General features: G+C 36.5%; 1 pseudogene; it reads left to right on the forward strand.

Annotated features, from left to right (window-relative positions):
• LOC118729651 overlaps positions 1-6,548 on the forward strand; it is an 88,478-nt pseudogene extending 81,930 nt beyond the window's left edge.
• The last annotated feature ends 3,144 nt before the right edge of the window (positions 6,549-9,692 follow it).

Below are 9,692 nucleotides of genomic sequence, written 5' to 3' on the forward strand. Positions count from 1 at the left end.
TTAGACTTTATAAATTTTAATATACTTTATAACTTTTAACATTTTCAGAAAGTAAATGAAAAAATACACAAAACAATAGCATCCTATAGCCACAGGATATATTCTTAAAGAACAATAAGAATAATTACAGCAGGTGTTAGAGCACTAGCACCTTTCCCAGGGTATAACTTGAACAAAGAAAAAGCACTCATAATATTCAAATCCAGGACATTGAAAAGGTTCTCTGTAGCCCTGGCCAGTATGGCTGAATTGGTTGAACATCATTCCATGCATCAAACAGTCTCCAGTTTGATTCCTGGTCAAGGCACATACCCAAGTTGTAAGCTTAATCCCCAATTGGGGTACAATCGATCAATGTTTCTCTCATAACATTTTTTCCCCCTCTCCCTTTCTTTCTCTCTAAATATACAATAAAATCACATTTAATAACAAAAACAAGGTTACCTTTAATTTTTTAAAAAAAGTTCTATTTACATTTTTCAAGGAAGCTAGAAACTAGCAAGATAAACTAGTAAGCTGGAGAACCTGCTGGTCAGTGTGCATCATAGCTACGAGTCATTCCCGCTCATTAGGCCATTAGGATCAATTTGCACATTATCCTTTTATTATATAGGATATTAATAATTTCATCAGAAGACAAGGAAATAGATGGAAAGACAAGTAGGAAATAATTGGAGAAGATGCCTGGAGCTGGAGAAAGACCTGAGTTTACAGGCTGAAAGGTACTCATCCAATACCAGAGGTAATGAGGAGAAAAAGACACCAATCTGGCAAATCTTATAGAAAAACCTGACCTGACAAAAATGTAAAGAGTAAAAATATTATATTGCTGTTGGAGAATCAAAGTAAAATGAACTTTCACATATTGTTGATCCATAGGTAAGTTGTACATTCCTGAAAAGCAATCTGCCAACATCACTTAAAACTAAGATGCACATAACTACCTTTAAAAAATATATATATATACATATATATATATATATATATATATATGTATATATTTTTTAATTGATTTTTTACAGAGAGGAAGAGAGAGGGATAGAGAGTTAGAAACATTGATGAGAGAGAATCATTGATCAGCTGCCTCTTGCATACCCCCTTACCTTGGTTGCGGGCACATACCCAGTAGGGGGTGTGCAAGAGGCAGCTGATCAATGATTCTTTCTCATCGATGTTTCTAACTCTCTATCCTTCTCCCTTCCTCTCTGTAAAAAATCAATAAAACATATTTAAAAAAAGATAAAATGATTTAGTGTTATATAAAACATTATATTTCTAGAGGGCAATAAATGACCAATAACCTTCTATATTAGTATGTATGCATATGAATGTGTTTATGTCTGTATATCATTAAAGGTATTACAGAGCTATATGTCTATAAAATGTACATATAAGAGCATAATTAAAAAGTATAAGGAAGGTAAACTTAATGCTAATGTTGGTCATAATGCAATTTTAAAACAGGAAATATAATATTAGATGAATTGTAGTGAAAGAAGAAAAAAAGAGACTTGGAAAGAAAATATGCATAATATAACAATTTCAATGTATAATTGTATATGTATATACTAGAGGTCTGGTGCACGACATTTGTGCACGGGGGAGGGGGGGCGGGTGTTGTCCCTCAGCTGAGCCTGCATCCTCTCTAATCTGGGACCTTGTCTAGGGATGTTCGACTGCTTGTTTAAATGGAAAGTCGGACATCCCTCTCCCAATCCAGGACTCCTGGCTCCCAACTGCTTGCCTCCCTGCTTTCCTGATTGGACCTAACCACTTCTGCCTCCCAGCCTGATCACTTCCTAACTACTCCCTGCCAGCCTATTTTCCCCCAACTTCCCTCCTTTGCCAGCCTGTCACCCCTAACTGCCCTCCCCTACAGGGTTGATCATCCCCAACTGCCCTCCCTTGCAGGCTTGGTGCCTCTCAACTGCCCTCCCCTGTTGGCCATCTTGTGGTGGCCATCTTGTGTCCACATGGGAGCAGGATCTTTGACCACATGGGGGAAGCCATCTTGTGTGTTGGAGTGATGGTCAATCTGCATATTACTCTTTTATTAGATAGGATAGAGGCCTGGTGCATAGATGGGGGCCAGCTGGTTTGCCCTGAAGGGTGTCCCAGATCAGGATGGGGGTTTCCTTGGGGCATGGGGTGGCCTGGACGAGGAGTCTGTGGTGGTTTGCAAGCCAGTCATGCCCGCTGGTGATCCAAGCAGAGGTCCTGGTATCTGGAATTAATTCATCTTCTACAATTGAAACTTTGTAGCCTAGAGTGGAGGCCTGGGCCCTCCAGGGTGAGTGGAAAGCTTGGCTTCCTCTATTCCTGCTTTCTGTGACTGCAGACATCTTGGTTGGGGTTAATTTGCATATTCACTCTGATTGGATGGTGGCCATGGCTTATGAGTGTAGGGAGTAATGGTAATTTGCATATTGCTCTTTTATTAGATAGGATAATTCAAGAAATATTAAAATTATTTTTTATATATCTATGTGTCTAAATGACAAAATCTAAGAAAACTAAGCTTAAGTCTAAATTAATTGTCTCCTTACAATTCTCATAGTAGGTAAACAAAGCAGAATGTATATATTGTGGTTCTATTTAAATAAAATAAGAACCAAACAACATCAAATACACAATCTGTGACTATAAGGATTTAGTATATTTCCATTAGCAAGAATATATGCAGACAATAAATATGTTACTTCCAGAGTAAGTTAAGTTGAGGCAAAGATGATGAGTTAGCTCTCTCATTGTTCATCTTATTATGTGGTCAAATATTAAAAGAACAGTTTATCTCTTTTTTAATTAAAAAAACTTTATATAAAATAATTTAAATTACCTAACCAATATTTTGAAGAGCTTTAACCTAAATTATCAAATTTAATATATATAAATCATGTATCAAATTTCATTACAAAAAATGAGTTTATGTTTAATTCAATAAAAATTAGATATTATAGTTGCAAAATCCTGGATGGCACTATGGCATAATAACTTACTCAAGTCTTTGAGCCAGAGGCTAGGATCAAATTTTGCTTTAGGCACATACTATCTGTGTAATCTTAGAAAATCACCTACTGGTATTGTGTAGTGCTGTTCCCTTGTATGTCAAATACAAATAATAGTAGGAAAAATACATATAATAATAGATAAGTAATAGTATTTATGAAAATAGCACACATGAAACTCTCAAATAGCCTGACACACATTAAATGTCAAATATAGGTTAATTGTTATAATTAAAAAGAAAATCTTCAGTGAGAATAAGAAGAGGAACAACTAATAATAGCTCAGTGAATATTACATTTGTGCTGCAAAGTTTAGGAGAGTTAAAAATGTCTTCTCTAGGACTTTCACAGCAGCACAGAAAGTTTGTCACCTCAAATGTATGTGTCATTAATAACTTCCTTAAGAAACAAATGCAGAACATCGAGGTGATTTAGACATTGTCACTCAGATATTCTAAAATAAAACTTAGATTTCCCAATTCTTGTTCTAGTGATAACACCTTGGACATTTTAAAATGTTTTAAAAACTTAAGTTACATTTGGATATATTAGAGGCCAAATGAACCAAGATTTGTGCAAGAATGTGCCTTTCTTATCTGTCTGCCAGCACTGCTTGGCTCTGGGTGGAGCTGTCTTTCTTCTCTGGCCCAAAGCCACCTTTCTACCTTCCCACCTACTCAGAGACTCAAAGCAGCTGGGGTGGTGCATAATGCCTGTGTCATCACCATGGTGATGATGCAAGCTTCCACCCTGCATCCTGATGCTTGTCACCTGCATATGCAAAATAAACCACCATTATAATGGGTTAATTTGCATACTAACTCCTGATTGGCTGGTGGACATTGTGAAGGTATGGTCAATTTGCATCTTACTCTTTGATTAGTGGAGATTTTTGGGATACACATAGCCCCAGCTAACATTTCTGCTCTTTGTCCTAATCCTCATAGAATGTGAAGGTCTGATACAGCATGTTAGAATTCTACAAAGCATTTTATATTCTCAATTGCATAGTGAAGTCATTAAAACTAAGAAGCATTCCTTTATTCCTTTACTAGAGGCCGAGTGCACAAAATTTGTGCATGGGGGCATGTCCCTCAGCCCAGCCTGCACCCACTGCAATCTGGGACCCTTTGAGGGATGTCCAGCCACCCATTTAGGCCTGATCTCACTAAATGGGTGGTCAGACATTCCTCTCTCAATCCAGGACTGTTGGTTCCCAACTGCCCTCCCCTGCGGGCCTGGGTCCCCCACCAACTGCCCTCCACCCAGGTCTGATCCCCCACAATTGCCCTCTCCTGCTGTCCTGGTTCCCCCCAACTGCCCTCCTCTGCTGGTTTGGTCACCCTTAACTTCCACAACTTCCTCGCCCTGCAGGACATCTTGTAGTGGACATTATGTGGTGGCTATTTTGTGTTCATATGGGGGAAGCTATGTTTGGCCATCTTGTGTCTTGGTGTGACAGTCAATTTGAATATTTCTCTATTATTAGATAGGATATTTTCCTAGTTTGGAAAGTTATTATTTTATGGTTTAGAAGAAAAATGATCTTTTAGAGTTACATAATCTAATTAAATAAAAACTTGCTGATATTATGTCACAGTCTAGGAAATGTTCTGCCTTTTTTTTTCAGGTAGACAGAAAATAACTAAATATTCAGGAAATACTTTTAGAATTTCAACAAAGTGAGGTTAATATAAAGATAATAATAATAAAATTAAAAAAAAACCTTGAAGTTAACAGCATGCCCCAATTTTAGAATACTAGACACAAAATACCAGACTTATTCTTAGACACAATTAAATACTTATGGACTTTGGGGATATTCTATAATTTTATAGTTGGTTCACAGTCACTAGAAATAAGGATTTAATCTAAGTGTAATGAAAAATATTACTCTTCAACCTCTCTCTGCTCTAGACATTTTTGTTTTTCTTTAATCCTCACCCAAAGATATGCCTTTTTGTTTTTGTTTGTTTGTTTGATTGTTAGCGATAGAGGAAGTGAGAATGATGTGAGAGATACATCAATCAGTTTCTCCTCGTACACACTCTGATGGAGGATTGAACCTGCAGCCCATATAGGCGCCCTGACCAGGAATCAAACCCACAGCTGTTTTTGGTGTATGGGAGGATGCTCCAACCAACTGAGCCACCCACCCAAGGCTCTGCTCTCCTCTTATATCGATACAACAAGCCTGGCACAGGCAAAGAGGCAACTTTGCAGCTAACAATTTGAAACTATTTTTATCGTAAGTGTCTTTGGTGGTGTCATGCTGATATTTTATAGATCTTTTGTGCTTTTATATTACTTATAATTATTTTAAGAATATTCTTGTCACATGTATATTTGGATATATAAGGATATAAGGAGATTATACTATAGAGTGCTACTGATATTGGAAAGTGCTTTATAGTCTATTCTCTCTATAGATGATAGATAGATAGATGGATAATAGATAGATGATAGATAGATAGATATTATAGATGATAGATAATAGATAGATAGATAGATAGATAGTAGATAGATAATAGATAGATAGATAGATAGATGATAGATAGATAGATAGGTAGATAGGTAGATAGATGATAGTTTAATTCTCCACTAAGGCACATAACTAGCTTTTGGGTTCAATCCCAGGCAGCAGTATGAACAGGAGGCAACTGAACAATGTTTCTCTCTCACCTCTCTCTCTCTCTCTCTCTTTCTATCTTTCCCTCTCTCTCTCTCCCTCCCTGCTTCCTCTCTCAAATCAACATTTTTTAAAAAGAAACTTTTAAAAAAGATGAAACTTTCCAGGCACTTGGTGAGAGGTGGAGAAGCAGCAGCTTTCTAAGCTGTGCACACCAACAAACTCTTTCCAGCTCCCCTGTATCTGTCTCAGGCAGCTCACTGGCTGTTAAAAACGGTGAAAGAAACTTTCCACTTATGATATTTTGGGAGTGAAACCCAATGCCACCCAAGAGAAATTGAAAAGGGCTTCCAGGAAGCTGCCTGGCCTAGAAGTACCCACTGAAAAGAATCCAAATGAAGGAGAGAAGTATGAACATTTCCCAAGCTTACAAAATGCTCTCTGATGCAAAGAAAAGGGAATTATATGATAAGGGCAGAGAATAGGCAGTTAAGCTGGAGCAGGTGGTGGTTTTCATTCTCCCATGAACATCTTTATGACATGTTTTCTAGAGAAGAAGGAAGAATCAGAGAGAAAGGAGAAGTACAATACTGTGCAGCAATTCTCAGTAGAATTAGAAGATTTGCTTAATGATACAAGAAAACTAGCTCTGCAAAAAATTATTATTTTTGAGAAATATGAAGGCCTAGGTGGTAAGAAAGGAGCAGTAGAGTGTTGTCTCAATTGCTGGAGTACTGGGATGCAAATAATAATTCACCAGTTAGGACCTGGAATGGGTTAGTAAATTCAGTCTGTGAGCATGGAGTTCCAGGGCCATAGGTTGGGAATGGATCTCTCCTAAAGATGGATGTATCGATAAAAGCTGCAATGGAAAAGATAGTTTGAGAGAAGACCCACAGGTTGAGAACCTCTAGCAGGGTCACCTAAGACCATTGGAAAACATAGATATTTACATTACGATTCATAACAATACCAAAATTACAGTTATGAAGTAACAACAAGAATAATTTTATGGCTGGGGGTCACCTCAGTGGCAGCAGTCAGTGCTGAGTCGGCATCCCAGTCAGTGCTGGGTCACAGCACCTGCAGTGGCAGCAGTCAGTGTTGGGTCACCATGGCGACCCAGCACTGACTGCAGGACTGACTTCCAGAGTGCTAACCCTGCACTGACTGCCACAGGGGCTACAGATCAGACCCTGCTTCTCTCTACAGGCCTCTCTCTGGGCCTGATCCACAGCTCCCTCGGCAGTCAATGCTTGGTCACCATGGCAACCGAGATCTGATTGCAGGAATGACTTCCATTGTTCGGTCATTTATTCAATTGTTTTGGATGTTAAGGGTCTTTATATATATATATATTGGATGTCCACAAATAATGGAACTAGATATACTTATTTTATATAATAAGTAAATAAAAAAACATGTATTGATAACTTGGTATATATATGGCAATGTTCTAAGCACTGTTAATTTTAATGTATGATATATGTTACTTTGTCTTCATTCTCCTAAACCTCAAAATAGTAGTTACATAAATTGAGCAATCCCTGCCCACACAAGGTATAATCCTGGATTATTATAAAGGGAATATTAACAATTAAGGGAGAAAAAAGGGGATCCAATCATTAACTATTTTTTTTTTCTGTGTTTGCTCTCTTTTTATATGTATACAGACCATCTAATAGCAAGAAAAATAAAAACATAATCATAACCTGACATATGTTTATAAATTCAAACAAGTGCAATACAAACCTGTTGTATAAAAATACAGTGCAGACAATGCTTATTGCAAAGACAGCAAAACTGTAGGTACCTTATCTGGAAGAGATTATGATCTTCCAGATAAAATAGGGTTTGAATAAATATATACAGAACTGTTGATGATGTAAACTCTGGCAAAAATATCTTCCTCTGTATGAGTCTGCTTTGATGTACTGGAGAATGTATGCAGGTTCTAAACCGGCAAAAACTGTTTTACTTTACCTCCTGTGAACTGAGATTCAAATCATACTAGAAATGCACTAACCAGAACTAAAGTATTCTTCAGTCAGCTAGAAAATTCTGTATAATTTATTTCCAGTGTTATTTATAAGCTTTCTCTGTCGCTACTCCAATAATTTCCTGACTCCTTAAGACAAGAAAGTGTGTGTGTGTGTGTGTGTGTGTGTGTGTGTGTGTGTGTGTGTGTTTGTGTAGGAAAAAAGTAAAAGAAACACATTTCTGTTCAATAACCCAAATTACTTATTCATCTGCAGGTTTAGAAGAAACATTTTGAAAAATTTTACAATGAAAACATAAAAACCAATTGTGGCACAAAAATCCTAGGTATATTTTGAGGGCACCACATGTCTGATCACTTCAAGATCCACCAAGACTCAGAGAGACATTCTGGAAATATTGGAAATATTTCCAATAGTTGAAACTACAATTTCCTTAGGTAATAATCGCCTTAGATATAATACACCAAAAAGAAGTGTTGTCTGTTCAGGAAATGTTTACTTAGCATCAATTCCATACAAGGCTTTGGATACAGTCTAATATAACATTGTTCTGTGATGGAAACAATGTTCTAATAATTGTTGTCTAACTGTTAGCTACTACCAACATAAGATACTGAGCACTTTAAATGAAACTAATATGACCAAAGAAATGTATTTCTAATTGCAGTTATGGTTAATTATTTCATTTAAATAGAATTATCAGGCCCTGGGATTTCAATAGTCAATAAAAGAGATCAGGTTCTCGCTTGCATGTAGCCTTAAATCTAGTAAGATCAACCAGGCAATAATTACATAAAGAAATGTGTATGTTACATGATAAATGCTATCTATAATGGGGATTTAGAAGTTCAGGAATTAAAAGTTCAGGGGTAAAATTTGATCAAAATCCTGAAGCATGTAAGTGAGGTATGCTGATATATTTGGGAAGAGCATGTAAGGCAGAAGGAACAGAACCTTCAAAGCTTTGCAATGGCAGTAAGCTTCATTTATTCAAATGAGAAATAGGAAGCCACTCTGGCTTGAGAAGAGACCTGTGAAAGCCACATCCTTCAGGGCTTGATCAGCCCTGCCAAGATCGTGTTATTTATTGTAGGGGAAGTAAGCCACTGGAATATTTTCAGCAGTGAGATAGCATAATCTGAATTATCTACTGAAAGTAATAAAAATTCGTAATACATAATTATCACAGCAATAAAAAACCCTGTGCTAAGTATGTTGCAAACGTAATTTCTAATTCAATCATAAAGGACATAGTTAATCCCCACTTATCCTCAATTAGTAAAACAGAGGTCTTTCTCTTAGTTCTCCAATAACTAGAATACTTATTTTATTCTTAAATCTTTACAGGAAAATTGGAAAATAAAAATAACACAGTGATTTGAAAGTTCTAAACTGTTTGAGGAAATTATATATACTTCCTTTTTCTATTTTTTACCTCCAATATCCTTTAAGCCTTGGCAAAGTAACTTCTCAGAAACCGATCACATCCAAGTCACTAATGACTTTCTAACTAAATCTAGCACATTTGTTCCTTTATCTTACTTAATCTCTCAGCATCAGCTGGCACTGCTAGCTACATTTTTCTTCTTATGATGAAATTCATTTTGATTTCTGAGATAAAACTCCATCCTGAAGTTTCTCCAAAAGACCCTTACTGTTCACTCACAGTCTTCTTTGCAGAGTCCTGTCCTTGTGCTCATTCCTGCAACATTAAAGTTCTGTGTGTCCTTGCACTGTGACCCTAATGCTCTTCAGGTACACATTTTCCTTGGGTTATTTAATTCCAAAGCTTCAGTGATAACTTCTGTATTAATGACTTACATCCCTAAATTTTATATTCAGTCATATGCCTCATTGTTGCCTAAAATACATATCCCTCCAAATCCACTTTTGTTCTCCTATTTTTTTTATCGATGTGAATAGCATTAACATATATACAATTGTTGAATCTCAAACTTAAACAAGGTTTTTAAGTCCTAAAAATCATGCTAATAATAAACTTATGTATTTAGTTTATGTTGCATACCCCATACATTAAAGCACTTATGTATATTTATG

Source organism: Pipistrellus kuhlii, unplaced genomic scaffold (genome assembly GCF_014108245.1).
Source record: "Pipistrellus kuhlii isolate mPipKuh1 unplaced genomic scaffold, mPipKuh1.p scaffold_m20_p_3, whole genome shotgun sequence".
Classification (NCBI taxonomy): Eukaryota; Metazoa; Chordata; class Mammalia; order Chiroptera; family Vespertilionidae; genus Pipistrellus; species Pipistrellus kuhlii.